This window comes from Mustelus asterias, chromosome 1 (genome assembly GCF_964213995.1).
Source record: "Mustelus asterias chromosome 1, sMusAst1.hap1.1, whole genome shotgun sequence".
In the NCBI taxonomy this organism is placed as follows: Eukaryota; Metazoa; Chordata; class Chondrichthyes; order Carcharhiniformes; family Triakidae; genus Mustelus; species Mustelus asterias.
In genome coordinates this window covers 161,822,377-161,843,576 of record NC_135801.1, presented here as the reverse complement: position 1 = coordinate 161,843,576, position 21,200 = coordinate 161,822,377, and positions in this window count along the sequence as shown.

Below are 21,200 nucleotides of genomic sequence, written 5' to 3'. Positions count from 1 at the left end.
GATATCAGATATTAATGTTAACTCTTTGACAAACTTGAGGTACCTAAGTGTGAATTATTTAAATTTTTGCAGCATTGCTTAAGAGTATGGTCATGGTGTGGCGTTTATTACCCCAGATGTTGAGCTAGTGTGCCCTGAACACCAAATTATGTCGTAAAATTTTATGATATTGTTGAGTCTATTATACTTAACAAGATGAAAATATTTGGAGATAGTTGAAATTTATGGGGCCATTGTTGCAGTATTTGAAGAAAAGTGTGTTGCCCTTGTGCTGTCAGAGTCAATGGGACAGATGCTTTGCATAAATTAACATTTTTTATTTGTTGTGTAAAATTGTCCTGTTACGGTTCAATAAAAAGCTTCTAGGCTTTTGCAATTCACTGGGGACACGTAATTGCACATTTCTTTATTGTTTTTCTTTGCAACTAAGGAAGGCAAAAGTTGGTTTTAAAAGCTTACCATATTTCACAACTTCAATTTGAATTTGGCAAACCTCAGCATGATCTGGAAAGTAACTTTTACGGCAATGCAGTTGCAATGCAGTTGTCCTTCTAATTTTGTCAATACCAAAATCTTATGTGCCCATAGTGTACAAAGAGGCGTATTTTCACAACAACAGCGAGTTTAAATTCACAACAAAAACAAAAAATCTCAGCAGGTCTGGCAGCATCTGCAGAGAGAGAACAGAACCATCGTTTCAAGGCTGGATAATTGAAGTGTCATCCAGACTCGAAAGCTCTGTTCTCCCTCCACAGATACTGTCAGACCTGCTGAACTTTTCCAGCATTTTCTGTTTTTGTTTCAGATTCCAGCATCCACAGTAATTTGCTTTTATGCATTTACAATGTACCCCTGTGCCACTGGATTTGCCTTTTCCGCTTCTGAAGTTAGTCTCTAGTCTGTGTCCCAAAATTAAACAACTTTTCCAACACTCCACTCCATCATTAAATTGCAAGTTACCCGAAACCTCAGGTGACCACACCACTTAAATTATTCAATTAATCTGTCTGTTCCTAAGCCTAATGGCTTAAAAGTACAATGTTCACTTGGGAAAAATGTGGTCAGATTCTCAAACAAGGGTAATCTTATCAGGAATTCACATTTCTTGCATGCATAAGAAGTACAACTGTTGGCAAAACAAAAACCTGTATTTGTGTAATAGTTTTATAGTAGAGAAAGTTCCAAAACACTCCATAGAGGAGAACAAGGCAGGCTCCAAGCCTTTGAATAAGGATTTGGAGAGGTGAGCAAGGCCTTAGTGGAAGAGAGAAGTTTTGAAAGGGCATTTAAAGGTGGGGATTAAAGTAGGGAGTTGGAGAGGACATTTCAAATGGAAGGATTAAAAATTCAGGGGTGGCAACTGTTTCATAGGAAGCCAAAGTTCGAGTTGAGCCTTATGAATTGCAGGTATTGACTTAACTTAGCAAGTGATGGGGTGATGGATGTGTTGAGCATGGTGCAAGACTGGAAGCAGGTGATGGAGGTTTGAATAATTTGGAAATTAGAGTGGGGGGGATATAGGACGGCCACCAGTTAGGGTTTTGAAGTCGTCAAGGTGATAAAGGCATGGATTAGTGGTTAAATGGACATAGGGTAAGGGGGAGAAAGAAAGAGAGAAAGCAAGGAAGAAAAAGAGAGGAGAGAGAGAGAGAATAGGCAAGAGGAGGGGAGAGAGAGAGAGTAAGAGGGAAAGAGGGAGGAAGCTTAGCAAATACATTTATTACAAGACTTCAGAATATTCTGAAGCAGTTTACAGCCAATGAAATACATTTGAAATGCAACACCACTGCATTGTAGGCAACACATGTGCACGCATCAGCTCCCAAAATCAACTATTACTGATCTAAGGCTGACGTCTAGTTCGAAGCAAAGACAGGAAATATTACTATGCTACAAGTCAGCGGTTTTGGTGAAGTTTTGTAGCTGTGGGCCAAACGGAATGCTAACATTGTGCAGGATCTTGTTCCCTTTAAAATGTAATTGAGGGGCAAGATTATTTTCAGATCGGGCCTGGTATTTGATGGCATCATGCTAATTGTTGCAATCATCTGGGAAGCAGTTAACTGGCTGCCTTTGGGTCTGCTGTACAATTAAGGACAGTGACTTGGTTCTCAAGATGGCAGACCTGCAGCATTGAAAGGACACCACCCCATCACCAGAAGTGGGCCCTGTCACTAGAGGAGAGGGAAACATGAGGAGGCTTCCACCTTGAGGCACCCACAGAAGATATTTACATTTTTTTAGAAAAAAGCCCGTGGTCACAGCTCCCAGGCCACCCAGCACCACATAGCCAGTGGCCATAGCTTTGACCCATTGCTTGTTCTGATTCTGGTGGAGGGTGAACACAGGAGACTTGGCGAATGCCTCCAAGCCAGCGGGTGGAAAGGTGCCTCGAGACAGCCGCCACGGCTCTTTGTGGGAAACACACCTTCCATCAGGAAGACCCAGGTGACAGCCTCAATCAAACAGACTTATAATTAAGCAAATTGGTTACCCACTGTTGCCAGGTGGATAGATTCTGTCAACAATGTCCCACCTCCGGGAAGATGACTTGGATGAAGGAACATATAGAATTGCTGACCTTGCACCAGGATACCTGAAATTTTACTCCCTGTCTTCCCTTCAAGCCCATCCTTGCAGGACTTACGGCAGTTAAATGGCTGCCGGGCTAGAGGTCATGCTGGGGAGCAGGACCCCATCCCCAGTATAAAATCCTGGCTATGATTGCACAATGTTCAGCTCCATTCAGAGCACCTCAAATAATGAAGCTGTCAGTGTCCACCTACAGAGACCTGGACAACATTCACTGCTTGGGCTGAGATATGGCCTATGAAAGTCTGCAAAGGGATATAGATAATCTAAGTGAGTGAGCGAGGGTCTGGCAGATGGAGTACAATGTTGGTAAATGTGAGGTCATCCATTTTGGTAGGAATAACAGCAAAATGGACTATTATTTAAATGGTAAAAAATTGCAGCATGCTGCTGTGCAGAGGGACCTGGGTGTCCTTGTGCAGGAATCTCAAGGAGTTGGTTTGCAGGTGCAGCAGGTAATTAAGAAGGCAAATAGAATTTTGTTCCTCATTGCTAGAGGGATGGAGTTTAAAAACAGCGAGATTATGTTGCAGTTGTATAAGGTGCTGGTGAGGCCACACCTGGAGTACTGTGTACAGTTTTGGTCTCCTTACTGGCACTGGAGGGGGTGCAGAGGAGATTCACTAGGTTGATTCCGGAGTTGAGAGGGTTGGCTTATGAGGAGAGACTGAGTAGACTGGGGCTATACTCATTGGAATTCAGAAGAATGAGGGGAGATTTATAGAAACATATAAGATTATGAAGGGAATAGATAAGATAGAAGCAGGGAAGTTGTTCCCACTGGCAGCTGAAACTAGAACTAGGGGGCATGGCCTCAAAATAAGGGAAGCAGATTTAGGACTGAGTTGAGGAGGAACTTCTTCACACAAAGGGTTGTGAATCTGTGGAATTCCCTGCCCAGTGAAGCAGTTGAGGCTACCTCATTGAATGTTTTTAAGGCAAGGATTGATAAATTTTTGAACAGTAAAGGAATTAAGGGTCATGGTGAGCAGGCGGGTAAGTGGCACTGAGTCCACAAAAATATCAGCCATGATCTTATTGAATGGCGGAGCAGGCTCGAGGGGCCAGATGGCTTACTCCTGCTCCTAGTTCTTATGTTCTTATGGCAATTAACAATGCCACCACAAAAAGCAATGACTATCTCCAAAAAACATTATTCTAACCATCTCCCTTTGATGTACAATGGCACTATTGAATCTCCTACTATATATATCCTGGTGTCACTATTGACCAGAAACTGAACTGGTGACACGGTAGCACAGTGGTTAGCACTGCTGCCTCACAGCGTCAGGGTCCTGAGTTCAATTCCCAGCTTGGGTCACTGTCTGTGTGGAGTTTGCACATTCTCCCCATATCTGCATGGGTTTCCTCCGGGTGCTCTGGTTTCCTCCCACAGTCTGAAAGATGTGCTGATTGGGCGCATTGACCCAAACAGGCACCGGAGTTGGGTGACTCGGGGAATTTTACAGTAACTACATTGCAGTGTTAATGTAAGCCTTACTTGTGACTAATAAAATAAATTTGACTTTTGCTTTAACTTTTAAACTTTCAATTATTTCAAAAAGAATAACATATTAACATTGCACAAGGGTAGGGGATAGCAACTTCAATCTATGGGAAGACACTGATAGATGGATGAGATAATGAAGGATGGAAACTTGCAGGATAGCATTGATCATGGACTGTCTACAATGCCAACTCATTACAACAAGCAGCTTTCATCATCTAAATCTCTCCTCTTATTCCACTAATTTGTAAATACTTCCGAATTTAATCATTAAAAGTATTTATTTTTATTGCTTGTGTCCAACTTTTAGCTGCTGAGTGCATGAAATCAAGAGAAATAAAATACAAAAACAATATCACACAAGACTAACAGTGGTTTCGTAAAAATTGATGTGAAGAATTCTTGCTAATTAGTTTGCAGACAATGTCACAACAGCAATCGATAATTTCTCAGCTGCAAAAGACAGCATTATTGCCTGATTTATGTCTTTCCTTGTTCCTTGTCCCTCTGGGTTAATTGTCTGCTATTGACAGCAGTTTAGGTAAATGCAGCAGGGGAAAAAGTGAATTACATTGTAATACAATCGGAATGATTACGCACAAAGTGCAGACAAAGGACATGGGCCTGCATGTTAAGTTGTCAGCCTGAACACAAATAAGTCTGGATCAGGATTTCGTTTTACATCAGAACTTCCATTTTATTTAAGGAATGACAAGAGCAGCGAATGGATCCTCGCTCACAAAGCATATGGTGACAACGAGTAAGAATCATTTAACTTTTGTCAAGGACAACTGATTATATGACATACAGAGGTGCTCTGGTCTTTGTAAGCCTTTCTCCTGTGTGCTACACTTCATGGCACCGGTGACACCTAGGAGCAAGCACTGTCCATGGAGAGGTGTGGGTTTTCATGTATATTATAACAAGTTGAATAAATCAGTTCAAACACAAATGATTCAATACACAAGCGTACAATATGCTTTAGAAGATCTAATCAATCCAGTAAGATCCCAGGGTTGATCCGTGTCTTTGACTTCAGTACCAATGGACCAACAAGCAGAAAAATCACTTCATAATCGTCATTGTAGAATCATAGAATCATAAAATTCCAACAGTGCAGAAGGAGGCCATTTGGCCCATCGAACCTGCACTGACAACAATCCCACTCAGGCCCTATCCCTGTAACTCCATGCCTGCTAGACCCCTGACACTAAGGACCAATTTGGCATGGACCAAACTTGAGCATCTTTGGAGTGTGGGAGGAAACTGGAGCACCGGGAGGAAACTGGAGCACCCAGAGGAAACCCACACAGACACAGGGAGAATGTGCAAACTCCACATAGACAGTCACTTGAGGCCAGAATTGAACCCAGATTCCTGGCACTGTAAGGCAGCAGTGCTAGCCACTATGATACCGTGCCGCCCATTCGGAACCTTTCCTGGAAAGTATGGCCCCTGGCATAGACATGTTCTTCAGACTCCTACTAATACTTGAAGAACAGCACTCAGATGAGATATCAAAGGAATGTTAGCACAAATGAGTCCATAGTTCAGCTGTAAGGTAGGATCACACATTCAGGAGAGCAAGGGAAGAAACTGAAATCATGATGCATGGAAACAGCAGAGAAAACATTGAGGCTATCTACCAAAGAAATGAAACAATAAGCCTTCTAATTTACAAAGAAAGTAACTGACACTGCTGTTTTAAATTTCTGCACAAGCGTGCAGCATATAGAACATAGAACATAGAACATTACAGCGCAGAACAGGCCCTTCGGCCCACGATGTTGCACCGACCAGTTAAAAAAAAAACTGCATGGTGATACAGATTGGAAATCCAAAGGTAGAATTTGTTGAGAGACACCTGATCATAGCCACAATGATGATTGCAGCATTCAAAGAATTCTTGAATTGCTCAGAAGAGGGCAAGCTGTAAACACAGGTCAGTTTGACCTGGAGACAGTGATGCTATCTCTCAATGGGAATCCAAAGTGAAAGAAAGTAGCAGACCTTCAACATGAACGCAGATCACACTGTTTTGTATATCCTGACAAAAGGATCCTTTCCCTGTCACTGTTGCTCTTTCATAAATATTTAGGGGTCCTGGAAAAATTATAAATACAGTTAGAATTGAACTATATCACCTGGGAGTGGTTCAACATCACGAATGATCAATTAAAGATTAATTCTGAAACCTGAATCGTGATTACTTAGCAAAAACACACTTGTTTGCAATGAGTTGCCTGGCTGTTGTCTGGACAAAGCAATCTATCACTTTAAAAATAGTCCAGAGAAAGTGCATAATTTTTGTTCTTTTTTATTATTTACTCACTATCTTCTCATTGAAGGGCATACAGTGCTACTACTGCATAGCTTGAGGCACTACATACTAAATTTCATGGGTTGTCCATACATACTCATCGCAGTGGTAACAGATTTATTGAGCCTGACTCCACAGTGCTTTTCTGAAATGGTGCTGCTGCAAGCAGCATTCGGGAGAGCTTTAATCAAATTGGATTAAAGCAAAATACTGCTAGTGCTGGAGATCTGAAATACAAACAGTAAGTGCTAGAAAAACCCAGCAGGTCTGACAATATCTGTGGAGAGAGAAACATCATACCCTGGTGGGGGATGGTGGGAGGGAGGAATGCCCCAAAGATGCACTGGGGGATCTTCCTCCCAGCTCCGGAAGTCCCCACCTAAGGATTATACAGCAAATGCCTGAAAGGTCCAAATTCCCAATGGATAGATGTCCTGTAAGAGGAATCATCTGAACCTCCGATTTAAATCACAAACTTTGGATGACACCGACTGCCTTACTGGAATACTTACCAGAAAAGGTTACAACAATTGAAACCACTTCTAACTTCTGGCTAATTACAGTTGTGACTCACCCTGGCATCCCACAGGACTTCCCCAATCCCGAGTCTTCACAGGGCCACCACCACCCCAACTACTCCCCACCCCCCAAAATACCCTGCAAACTACCCCGACATAGAACTCCCCGAACTCCCAAATCTCTAAGCGAGCTCCCCACTTACCCTTAACCTCACTACCCCACATCCCCTTGATTACCACAGGACCCCTCCACAGGATTCTGCCCAAGCGATCCCCCCACTGGACCAATCAACTAATCGGAAAAAGAAAAAGGAAGCTTAGGACAGATGAATCCCTTGAAGAATATAAAGAACGTAGGAAGGAACTTAAGAAAGGAGTTAGGAGGGCTAAAAGGAATCACGAAAAGTCCTTGGCAAACAGGATTAAGGAAAATCCCATGGCATTTTATATGTATGTAAAGAGCAAGAGGGTAGCCAGGGAAAGGGTTGGTCCACTCAAGGATAGTGGAGGGAATCTATGCATGGAATCAGAGGAAATGGGTGAGGTACTGATGCGCGATAAATCACACGGGAGGCTGGATGTACCCAGGAAATAAAGGCTTTTATTGCCAACAATAACGGAGCTACTATATACAATATACAATCCCAGACTAAAGGGTCACCAGGCAGAGCAGTGACCTTTATACCTCTCCCGGAAGGCGGAGCCAACTGGGGTGTACCATAGGACTATATTAACAGGTAGAACAGCCCAACCCTAACCCCAACAGTAACATATCTACAGACTCATAGTGCTGACCAAACCATGGCTCAGCACTCCTGGTGGTAACCAACAATGGTTCACCACAGGTACTAAATGAATGCTTTGCCTCAGTATCCACTAAAGAGAAGGACTTGGTGGATGAGGAGCCTAGGGTAGGCTGTATAGATATTCTGGGTCATGTCGATATCAAAAAGGTGGAGGTCCTGGGTGGCTTAAAAAGCATTAGAGTAGATAAATCCCCAGGGCCTGATGGGATATATTCCAGAATACTGAGAGAGGCAAGGGAGGAAATTTCTGGGATCTTGACAGAAATCTTTGTATCCTCATTGGAAACAGGTGAAGTTCCAGAGGATTAGAGAATAGCCAATGCTGTTCCATTGTTTAAGAAGGGCAGCAGGGATAATCCAGGTAATTACAGGCCAGTGAGCCTTACGTCTGTGGTAGGGAAATTATTGGAAATGATTCTTAGGGACAGGATTTACTCACATTTGGAAACAAATGGACTTATTAGTGATAGACAGCATGGTTTTGTGAAAGGGTGGTCATCCCTCACTAACTTCATCGAGTTTTTCAAGGAAGTGATGAAGCTGATAGATGAGGGAAAGGCAGTGGATGTTGCACACATGGACTTCACACTAAAGCCTTTGACAAGGTACCTTATGGTAGACTAGTGCAAAAGGCGCAGTCGCACAGGATCAGAGGAGAGCTGGCAAGATGGATACGGAACTAGCTTGGGCATAGAAGGCAGAGGGTAGCAGTCGAGGGGTATGTTTCTGAGTAGAAGGCTGCGACTAGCGGTGTTTCACAAGGATCAGTTAGAAATCATAGAAATCATAGAAACCCTACAGTGCAGAAGGAGACCATTCGGCCCATCGAGTCTGCACCGACCACAATCCCACCCAGGCCCTACCCCCACATATTTTACCCACTAATCCCTCTAACCTACGCATCCCAGGACTCTAAGGGGCAATTTTTTTAACCTGGCCAATTAACCTAACCCGCACATCTTTGGACTGTGGGAGGAAACCGGAGCACCCGGAGGAAACCCACGCAGACACGAGGAGAATGTGCAAACTCCACACAGACAGTGACCCGAGCCGGGAATCGAACCCGGGACCCTGGAGCTGTGAAGCAGCAGTGCTAACCACTGTGCTACCCAAGTTCTGGGATCTTTGTTGTTTGTAGTATATATAAATGATTTGGAGGAAAACGTAGCTGGTCTGATGGTTAAGTTCGCAGATGACACAAAAATTGGTGGAGTTGCGGATAGTGAAGAGGATTGTCAGAGGACACAGCAAGATGTAGACCAGTTGGAGACTTGAGCAGAGAAATTGCAGGTGGTGTTTAATCTGGACAAATGTGAGGTAATGCATTCTGGAAGGTCCAACACATGTATGAATTATACAGTAAAAGGTAGAACTCTTAGGAGTATTAACAGGTAGAGAGATCTGGGTGTATATGTCCACCGATCACTGAAAATAGAAACGCAGGTTGATAAGGTAGTCAAGAAGGCATACGACATGCTTGCCTTCATCGGTCGGGGCACTGAGTATAAAATCGGCAGGTCATGCCGCAGCTCTACAGAACCTTAGTTAGGCCTCATTTAGAATATTGTGTACAATTCTGGTCACCACACAACCAAAAGGATGTTTTTGTTTTGGAGAGGGGACAGAAGAGGTTTACCAGGATGTTGCCTGGTCAGGAGGGTATTAGCTATGAGGAGGGGTTGGATAAACTCGGTTTGTTCTCACTGAAACAATGGAGGTTGAGGGGTGACCTGATTATGTATGCCATTCATACAAGATTATGAGTAGCATGGACAGAGTGGATAGTCAGATGCTCTTTCCTAGGGTAGAAAAGTCAAGTACTAGGGGACATAGGTTTAAGGTGCATGGGGAAAAGTTTAAAGGAGATGTGCGAGGCAAGTTTTTTACACAGAGGGTGGTGAATGTCTGGAACGCACTGCCCGGGGAGGGGGTGGGAGCAGGTGCGATAGCGACATTTAAGGGGCAACTAAACGAATATATGAATAGGATGGGAATGGAAGGATACGGACTCCATAAGTGCATACGGTTTTAGTTTAGGCAGGCATCATGATCAGCACAGGCTTGGAGGGCCGTATAGGGCCTGTTCCTGTCTCTACTGTTCCTTGTTCTTTGTTTTATTCCCCCCACACCTCCCCAAAATGCCCGCCTGCCCCCCAGATTATACCTCCATTCCCCGGCTACCTTCCCCAACCCCAAACTACACCCCCACTAACAACCCTCCCCTCTCCCCCCAGCTACATCCCCAACTTCCAACTCCCCACCCTAATTCCCCCACGGACAACCTGACTCCCCATTGGCTATTCCCACTTGACCAACGGGCACCACCCACTTATCAAGCACCAGCCCCCACACTGAGCACCCAATTTCCCCACTGACCACCCCCTCACACTGACCCCACCCCGCTAACTGACATCCCGCTGCAGAACATCTTTACCACCACGCCCTAACCATTCAACCCACACCCCTCCAACTTAGAGCCACCCTAACCCCATCCCACACACTTACTTTACGCGCCTTTTGCCTTCTTCCCGGCTCCTCATTGTGGCTGGACATTTTACCTCATCTGCTTCGCGGCAGCTACTACCGTAAAAAAGTCCTTACCTTTGACTCAGCTGCCCAGGTGACACAAGGCCTCAAGAATATGCTGCACCCAGTCTGAGTCAGAAAGTCAACTGAGAAAGGTGTGGCTGCCTTTTAGGGTAAGTAACTAGGAGTGGACTGCCAATCCAACTGTGATTGCCACTCCACAAAAGTTAATGTTTCGAGTGCAATATGCCTCTTCTTCATAATTAGTCAGTTTGGGTTTGTACTTGCTGGAGTTTAGAAGGAGATTAGAGGGCATCTGATCGAGGAATATAAAATTTTAAAAGGGATTGATAAAGTAAGTGTAAACCAAATGTTTCCTCTTAAGGGGCAACCTCGAACAAGAGGTCACAGGTACAGGTTGCGAGGCAGTAGATTTAAAACTGAGATGAGGAGGAACTACTTCTCACAGAGGGTGGTGAATTTGTGGAACTCACTATCCCATAGCACGGTGGAGCCTGAATCGTTGAATGGTTCCAAGAAGGAGATAAATATATTTCCGATAAAAATGGGATAAGGGGGTATGGTGGGGAGGTGGATTTGAGAGCAGGGAGAGAGCAACCATGATCTGATTGAATGGCGGAGCAGGCTCGAAGGGCTGAATGTGCCTACTTCTGCTCCTAATTCTTATGTTCCTATGTAGTCCTGATTGCTGTTTTAAATGGTGGAGGAGATGGAATGGCAGAGCTTGCATTATGATCCTTTGCAGGTTGCAGCACTGGTTTCGGTGAAGAGGAACTAAGCACCCAGAAAATTACGGCATTGCCATAATATCGCAATATTCACCAACACCATCATGTGCTGTGATGTTAGTGGTGATGGTAACAACATTCACTATTATTTTGCAATTACAATGGTGTGACAGCTCAGCTGATTCCCGGCCAATATGGGAAAAATAGGGGTTTGGATCTTAAAGCAAAGTGAAACCAAAGGTTGACTCAATACAAATAAGATGGTTTTCATCACAACCAGTTCATCCTCGTCTAAAATAAATTGTATATGCCTCCATCAAGGAATTCCAATACTAAAATTCATTCATTTACATTTTATGTACTTACTCTTCAACTGAGGGGCTTGCTGAGGTGATTCAACAGAGGAAGTAATTAAATACTCATAGATACATGATGTGGAGATGCCGGTATTGGACTGAGTTGGGCACAGGAAGAAGTCTCACAACACCAGGTTCAAGTCCAACAGGTTTAATTGGTATCACGAGCTTTTGGAGTGTTGCTCCTTTCATCAGGCAGACACTGCTCTGGAGGAAACATTTTTCATGCTTCATAGAATCCCTACAGTGCAGAAGGAGGCTACTCTGCCCATTGAGTCTGTACTGACTCTCCAAGCGGGCATCTTACTCAGGCCTACCCCTGCCCTATCCCCATAACCCCACATATTTACCCCGTTATTTCCCCCTAACCTACACATTTTGAGACACTTAGGGCAGGTTAGCGTGGCCAATCCACCTCACCTCACAACTTTGGAGTGTGGGAGAAAACTGGAGCACCCGGAGGAAACCCACGCAGACACGGGGAAAACGTGCAAACTCCAAGGCTGAGAATCGAATCCGGGTCCCTGACACTGTGAGGCAGCAATGCTAACCACTGTGCCAATGTGCTGCCTTTTTGGGGGTAGAACTGCTATTGCATATGGTGGATCCAATTTGAAAAAGTTCTTTGTTTTTTTAAATAAAATTCTTCCACTTAAAATTCTTTCATGCCAACAAGAATCAACTATTTGAGCAAAAATCTTGGGATATCGCAGTGTTTGTCATGTTTATTTGAAAATGAAAGGAAGTGCGGCCTGATCTCAAGCTTTCATTCTCTAATTCCTCAGTTCTTAACTACAGACCATAGGAACACTGACAGTTTGGGTGTAAGACTTGGGGCAGCTCTTGTTGCTGTGAGTTCATATTCTCCGAGTAATGGGTTAAGATCAACTGCGTCTGTTACTGAACTTTCGCAAAAACGCTCATTTCAAGCTGGGTTCCCTTGAGGACCTGAGTGTTGCATTAAAATTCAGCAACCGGAGAGCTGTCTTTAGGGATCTGAAGCTATGTCATCTTTTCCCTGCCTGACCTTTTCTTTTAACTAGGATTGTCCTTGGGTCGTAAAAGCAAATCACACGAGAGATGCATCATTTGATTCAGAACTGACAGAGTCAGTTGATGCGGCTCATCTTCTATAAGCACATTTATATCTGAATAATAATTTACACAGTCTTAATACAGTGCAAAGACTGAATGCACGTCGCACAAAATTACACCTGGGTTTCAGCAAAATAACCCAAGCATACTTCAATCATACGTTTGGCCCACACTGTGTTTTTCCTTATTTGTGCAATCAGCAGTATTCAGCGTGTGGAAATTGCCCTAAAACTGAACCCAGCGTAATCTGATGCAGCCAGCTTTCATAAAACATTGACCCAAATATTGAAAAAGGATTTGGCAATTTAAAAAGTGATAAAGGAGCCGCTAGTGTCAGCGGTGACAGAAGATGGAAGTTTGGAAATGGAAAGGAAGCAAGAGGTTAGCTGTGGTTGAAGTAATTGGAAGAAGAGCAGTGGAATGGTATGTGTTAGAAAAATGTCCCTGAAATTGAAGGGTAGAAACTGCAAGACAGTTGTGACACCTGCCGTGTCGTATGGTGCAGAAAGCAGGGCAAGATCTGAAAGACAGGAACGGCTATTGGATACTAATGAGATGTGGGAGCTGAGGTGGATGTGTGGAGTAACTAGAAAGGACAAAATCAGAGGGTCAGTGAAGATTGTGGGAAAATCAAACAAAGTAGATGAGAATAGATTTAAATGATACGGCCATCCGTTGTGGAGAGAGAGGAAAAGTGGTGAGGAAAGAGGGAGAAAACGTGGAAGGTCTAACAGCAGGTGGAAGGATGTGGTGGTGCGAGACCTAAACGCAGTGGGATTGGAAGAAGAATAGGTGGTTAACAGGAGGAGGTGGAGAAGGGTGACCAAACAGCATTGTGGAAACCACATGCAAAAGGTGGGAGAACAGTGAAGCATGAATGAGTAAATTGGTACAATTGTCTTTTGTATTGACTTGTGAAGATTCACGCATGGAGTTGCATTAGAGGGCTTTTCATTTCTCCCAGACTTCGCTCTGCGTAGAGATTTGTTTCGTGCATTGTGTTTAATCAAATCCAATTTCATAGAATCATAGAACCACACAGAGCAGAAGAACCCCTTCGGCCCATCGAGTCTGCACCAACACATTAGAAACACCTTAACTCCCACCTAACCCCATCTGCCAGCACTTGGCTCACAGCCCCGAATGTTATGATGTGCCAAGTGCTCATCCAGATACTTTTTAAAGGATGTGAGCAACCCGCCTCTACCACCCTCCTAAGCACCGCGCATTCCAGACCGTCACCACCCTCTGGCTTTTCCTCACAGCCCTCCTAAAGCTCCCAGCCCTCACTTTGAACTTATGTCCCCTCGTGACTGACCTGTAACCTAAGGGAAACAGCTGCTCCTTATTCACACAGAGGATGGTGAGTGTCTGGAACAAGCTGCCAGAGGTAGTAGTAGAGGTGGGTACAATTTTGTCTTTTAAAAAGCATTTAGACAGCTACATGGGTAAGATGGGTATAGAGGGATATGGGACAAATGCAGGCAATTGGGACTAGCTTCGGGGTTTAAAAAAAAAGGGCGGCATGGACAAGCTGGGCCGAAGGGCCTGTCTCCATGCTGTAAACTCTATGACTCTATGACACTCTCTCCATTTCCCCATAATCTTGTCCACCTCGATCAGGTTATCCATCAGTCTTCTCTGCTCCAACGAAAACAACCCAAGCCTAACCAACCTCTCTTCATAACTTAAATGTTCCATCCCAGGCAGCATCCTGATAAATCTCCTCTGCACCCCCTCCAGTGCAATTGCATCTTTCTGATAATGTCGCGACCAGAACTGCACACAGTACTCTAGCAGTAAAGAAGGCAAATGGTATGTTGGCCTTCATAGCAAGAGGGTTTGAGTATAGGGATAGGGAGGTTTTAGCTGCAATTGTATAGGGCGGTGGTGAGGCCACACCTGAAGTATTGTGTGCAGTTTTGGTGTCCTTATCTAAGGAAGGATGTCTTTGCTATAACAGGAGGACAGCGAAGGTTTACCAGGCTGATTCCTGGGATGGCAGGTTTGTCATATGAGGAGAGATTAAGGCAGTTAGGATTATATTCACTAGAGTTTAGAAGAGAGAGAGGGGATCTGATAGAAACTTATAAAATTCTAACAGGGTTAGACAGGGTAGATTCAGAAAGAATGTTCCCAATGGTGGGGGAGTCCAGAACTAGGGGTCATAGTTTGATGATAAGGGGTAAACCTTTTAGAACTGAAGTGAGGAGAAATTTCTTCACCCAGAGGTGGTGAATATGTGGAATTCACTACCACCGAATGTAGTTGAGGCCAATATGTTGTCTGATTTCAAGAAGATATTAGATATAGCTCTTAGGGCTAAAGGGTTCAAGAAATGTGGGGGGAAAGGGGGATCAGAATATTGAATTTGATGATCAGTCATGATCAAGATGAATGGCAGAGCAGGCTCGAAGGGCTGAATGGCCTACTCCTGCTTCTAGTTTCTGTGTTTCTATGTTTCTAGCTGTGGCCTCAACAAAGTTCTATACAATTCCAACATGATCTCCCTGCTTTTGTAATCGATGCCTCAGTTGTTAAAGGCAAGTGTCCCATATATTAATGATTTGGATGAGAATTTAGGAGGCATGGTTCATAAGTTTACAGATGACACCAAGATTGGTGGCATAGAGAACAGTAAAGAAGATATTCCAGGATTGCAACAGGATCTTGATCAATTGGGCCAGTGGGCTGACAAATGACAGATGGAGTTTAATTTAAATAAATGTGAGGTGATGCCTTTTGGTAGATCGAACCAGGGCAGGACTTACTCAGTTAATGGTAGCGCGCTGGGGAGAGTTATAGATCAAAAAAATCTAGGGGTACAGGTTCATAGCTCCTTGAAAGTGGCGTCACATGTGGACAGAGTGGTGAAGAAGGCATTTGGCATGCTTGGTTTCATTGGTCAGAACACTGAATACAGGAGTAGGGACGTCTTGTTGAAGTTGTACATGACATTGGTAAGGCCACACTTGGAATACTGTGTGCAGTTCTGGTCACCCTATTATAGAAAGGATATTATTAAACTAGAAAGAGTGCAAAAAAGATGTACTAGGATGCTACCGGGACTTGATAGTTTGGGTTATAAGGAGAGGCTGAAAGGACTGGGCTTTTTCCTCTGGAGCGTAGGACACTTAGGGGTGATCTTATAGAGATCTATAAAATAATGAGGGGCATAAATCAGCTAGATAGTCAATATCTTTTCCCAAAGGTAGGAGAGTCTAAAACTAGAGGTTTAAGGTGAGAGGGGAGAGATACAAAAGGGTCCAGAGGGGCAATTTGTTTTACACAGAGGATGGTGAGTGTCTGGAACATGCTGCTAGAGGTAGCAGTAGAGGCAGGTACAATGTTGTCTTTTAAAAAGCGTTTAGACAGTTACATGGGTAGATGGCTATTGAGGGATATGGGCCAAATGTGGGCAATTGGAACTAGCTTAGTGGTTAAAAAAAAGGAGCGGCATGGACAAGTTGGGCTGAAGGTCCTGTTTCCATGCTGTACACCTCTATGATTCTATGAATCTATATGGCATTTTCACCACCCTACTAACATACCCTTCCGCTTTCAGAGATCTGTGGACAAATTTCTTTCTTTTTATTTGAAAATAACTTGCAACAACGATGCACGTTAACAACTGCAACAGCATTTCACCTTTCAGTTTTCAGTCCATCTTTACCATGCTACGTCTGATAAAAAGAAAAGAATCATATGTATTCGTATAACACCTTCCACAACCTCAGTTCATCACAAAGCAATTTGCAGCCAATTAAGTGCTTCTGAAATGTTATCAAAACATAGAAACTAAAAGCAGGAGTAGGCCATTTGGCCCTTCGAGCCTGCTCTGCAATTCATTTTGATCATGGCTGATCATTGCATGTAATATCCTGATCCCCACTTCCCCCATATCCCTTTAGCCCCAAGAACTATATCTAATTTCTTCTTGCAATTACACAATGTTTTGGCCTCAACTACAGAAACATTGAAGCGTATAGACAATATAGAAACTATAAAAACATATGAAGTAGGAAAGCATGACAATGGATTTGTGCAGAGGAAGATCCCACAAAGAATACTGTGATCATGAGTAAGTAATCTGGTTCAGTGCTGCTTTTGTGGGATGAATGTTGGACAGGGAGAATTCTCCAGGTCTTCTTTGAAAAAGTGACGTGGGATATTTTATGTCGACCAGAGAAGAGAGACAGACGCTGGAATTCTCCCGTCTCGCCTGCCACAGGAATTGTGGTGGGCTGCGGGGGGGGGATCATTCAAACATCCATTGACCTCAGACCGGATTCTCCAATTCTGAGGCTTGCGCAGCCAGAGGATCCTACCCAGGGTCTCGACTTACTGAAGGAGGCACCAGTGATTCAATAAGGTGCCACACAAAAGTTTAATAAGCAAGATAGGGGCTTATGGGGTTTGCGGTAAGATACTTTCATGGATAGAGAATTGGTTAATGGACAGGAAACAGAGAGTAGGCCTAAATGGAGCATTTTCAAGTTGGCAGGCAGTGAACAATGGATTGCCACAAAGATCAGTGCCGAGGCTTCAGCCATTTACAACATTTATTAATGACTCAGATGAAGATTCAGAGAACAATGTATCCAATGATACAAAGCTAGGTGGAAAGATAAGCTGTGGGGAGGTCATGGAGATATTAAGTGAGTGGGCAACAAGATGGCAGATGGATTATAATGTAGTGAAGTGTGAATTATTTACTTTGGTTGTAACAATAGAAAAGTCGAATGTTATTTAAAAGGTGTGAAACTAGTAATTGTTGATGTTCAAAGAGACTTGGATGTACTGGAACAAGGAACACAGAAAGTGAGCTGCAAGTACAGCAAGCAATTAGGAAGGCAAATGGCATGTTGACCTTTATGGTCAGAGGATTGGAGCAAATAAATAAGTCTTACTAGACTTGTACAGGGTTTTGATGAGACCGCATCTGGAGTGCTGTGTGCAGTTTTAGTCTCCACATTTAAGAAAGATTATACAATACTTGCATTGGATACGGTCATACAAAGATTCTTGAGGTGAGCGGGTTGTCTGTGATGAGAGGTTGAGAAAATTGAGCTTATATTCTCTGGAGTTCACCGATGAGAGGTGATCTAATTGAAATATTTAAGATTCTGAAGGGACTTGACAGGGTGGATGCTGAGAGTTTGGCCTGAACTTCACGCTCCCCCACCGACAGGTGTCTAGGCAGGACGGAGTGTGAAATAGTATCAATGGACTACCTGCTGGATTCCTGCCCACCCCAAAATCACAGCAATTTTAAGCTGGGACAGGCCTCAGTTAAGGTCTTTAAGTGGCCACTTATTGACAACTTAAGGGCCATTTCCTGACCAGCCTCAATATTTAGGTTGACGGGAGGAGTCCCCAGGTTTGGAGGAAGCTCAAAAATATTTGGTTTAGGCCTCAGATTGACTGAGGGCGCTTCCATGAGAAGCCCTCTTTTAAATTCAGGCACCTCCTGCTTTAAGATTTGATGGTTGCTGGACCTCCCTCATCCCTGGCCTCTCCCCAACACCCCAATCCCCCAATATCCATCCCCCAAACCCCTACCCTCCTGGCAATAAGACCCCCAAAACGCACCATTCCCTGAATTTCCGGACCTTAGCCTCCAGGCATGCAATCCCAGTTCTGTCCACTGCAGCTTCTGGCGCTGAAGGAAGGAGGGAGCTGCCAGCCAATCAAACAGGCCGGCAGCTCTCTCAGGTGGAAGTTCCTCCCAAATGAGGGGCAGAAGTCCCACCGGCTGCCGATTAACACTCATTGGAGCTGCTCGGAGGGTAGTGTTGACGGGGTTTTGTTCCCTGCCGACTCTTGAAATGGTGGGACGGGAAACCCTGCCACTTTAAAAACACTAGCTGTTGTTTCTAGTATCCGGACCGCACAGTCTCAGGAGAAAGGAGTCCATCATTTAAGACTGAGATGAGGAGAAATTACTTCATTCAGAGGGTTGTGAATCTTTGGAATTCTCTATCCCAGAGGGCTGTGGATGCTCCATCATTGAATAGATTTAAAGCTGGGATAGATAGATCAAGGGAACTGAGCGGAAACTTTTGTAATTTCCCAGGTCAGCTCTCTCCATACAAAATAACTATTGATATCTGAAGTGAGTAGACATAGACCAGTGATGGTTAAAAAAACTGGATGAATGACAGAGTTTTAACTGAACTGGCAAAGCTGACTTCAAAACTGATCATGGATAACTGACCAGGACTAACATCTTTTACAGTACATGCTATATGAAAATTGAGACATGCTTATAGTCTCAAGTTTAGTTGAGACTAGTTATAGTCTCAAGTTTAGTTTAGTTAAGGGAGTTGCACACTATACAATAGTGATACATAAGCTAATTGTATAGGACAAGTACCAATTCCACAGGACTACACAGAAACAGATAGCATATATTGTTGCATGTTAGTTGTGACTGGCTCAGAGTCAATTGCAGTGACATAGATATATCTGAACTAGTTTGTTGTCTGAACGTAACTATTTACATTTATACCTGACTACCGCTATTACTCGGTCTAAGCCATGAGTTTTCTTAATAATTTAATCTTATTAAATCTCCTCTCATTCTTCTAAACTCGAGAGAGTATAGGCCTAAACGGCCCAATCTCCCTTTGTAAGGCAAACCCCTCATGTCTGGAATCAATCTAGTGAACCTCCTCCTCTGAAATAGCTCTAGTGACACTACATCCTTCCTCAAATAAGGGGCCCAAAACTGTGCACAATATTCTAAGTGCAGGTTTACTAATGCTTTGTACAGTAGCAGCAACACTTCACTACTTTTATATTATAATCCCTTTAGCAATAAGTGCCACTTTGCCTTCCTTCTTACCTGCTGTACCTGCACATTAGTTTTTTTGCTTTTCATGCGGGTATCTCTCTCTATTTAGATAATAATTTGCCTTTCTGTTTTTCCGACCAAAATGGATAATCGTACATTTATCCACGTTAAACACTATCTGCAAATTTTGCCCCATTCGCTTAACCTATCCATCTCCATTTGCAAATTTCCCATTTCATTATTGCAACTTACTGATGCACCTAATTTAGTGTCATCTACAAATTTGGCTATGGTACCCTTGCAATTTCATTATTCCAGTCAATATGCATGTTAAAATCACCCATGATTATTGCCATACCTTTGTTACAAGCTGATGGTATTTATTGGTTAATATGGTGTGCTACTATGGAACTACTATTTGGGGACTTCTTTCCCTTGCAATTTCTTACTTCTGCCCAGCTAATTCTACGTCTTGGACTCCAGTGTCTATATCATTTCTCACTGCAGCATTGATCCCTTCCTTAATTAATAAAGCTACACCACCTCCTTTTCCTTCCTGCCTATCCTACTGAGTGCCCTTGAACATTCAATTCCTAAATCAAGTTTCCCTGCAATGGGGAGGAATTTTACAAGATTCTTTCTAAGTGTCCAGCTAACATGAAAACGGGAGAATTCCTGATCCATTTTTTGGATGAGTTTTCACTCCCAATCTCACAGACTTAGACATTGAAAATATGGATGATACCGTTTCTAGCTGTTGTATCTTCCTACTTACTTCTCTTCCCACCGGTTTCGCAGCGTGGTCCCGACTACATCTGTTCTCTGGCTGTGGGAGACGCGCATGCGTCGGGTACACATGCGTGAATCCTGCGAAATGGCCAACAAGCGATTCTCCCATCCTGACACACCAAAAAATGTGCGCGTCGGGATGGGAGAATGCCATTTCAGAAGGCAGTTAAGAGTTAATCACATGGCTGTGGACTTGGAGTCACATATAGATCAAACCAGGTAAGGATGACGGATTTCCTTCCTTAAAGATATTAGTTTACTGGGTAGAAACATAGAAACTAGAAGCAGGAACAGGCCTTTTGGCTCTTTGAGCCTGCTCCACAATTTATTTTGATCATGGTTGATCATCAAATTCAATATACTTATCTCCCCTTCCTCCCATATCCCTTGACCCCTTTAGCCCCAAGAGCTATATCCAATTCCTTCTTGAAATCAAAGAACATTTTGGCCTCACACTTTCACCACCCTCTGGGTGAAGAAATTTCTCCTCATCTCAGTTCCAAAAGGTTCTCCCCTTATCCTCAAACTTTGACCCCTAGTTCTGGACTCCCCCACCATCGGGAACATTATTTCTGAATCTACCCTGTCTAATCCTGTTAGAATTTTATAAGTTCCTATGAGATCCCCTCTCATTCTTCTAAACTCCAGTGAATATAATCCTAACTGACTTAGTCTCTCCTCATATGACAGACCTGCCATCCAGGAATCAGCATGGTAAACCTTCACTGTACTCCCTCTATAACAAGGACATCCTGCCTCAGATAAGGACACCAAAACTGCACACAATACTCCAGGTAATTTGTACAATCATCTATATTGTCAATTAGATTATTCCAGATTTATTAATTAATTGCATTTAAATTCTTCCAGCTGCTGTGGTAGGAGTTTACCTCATAATTCTGGATCATTAGTTGCCCTCTGCATTACTAATTCAGTAACATACTACTAATCTATCGTATCCTCAAAATAATATATTGGTACCATCCTTTTCCAAATTGTCCAAGTTGGACAACTCATGAAAGAAGGAACAAATATTGATCAATTTCAGCAATATATCCAAACATTGGAAAACAAAATGTACCCAAGCCTGAAATACGGTATTTCATTTTCAATTATACGAATTTCAAAGACTATTCCCTAAATTAT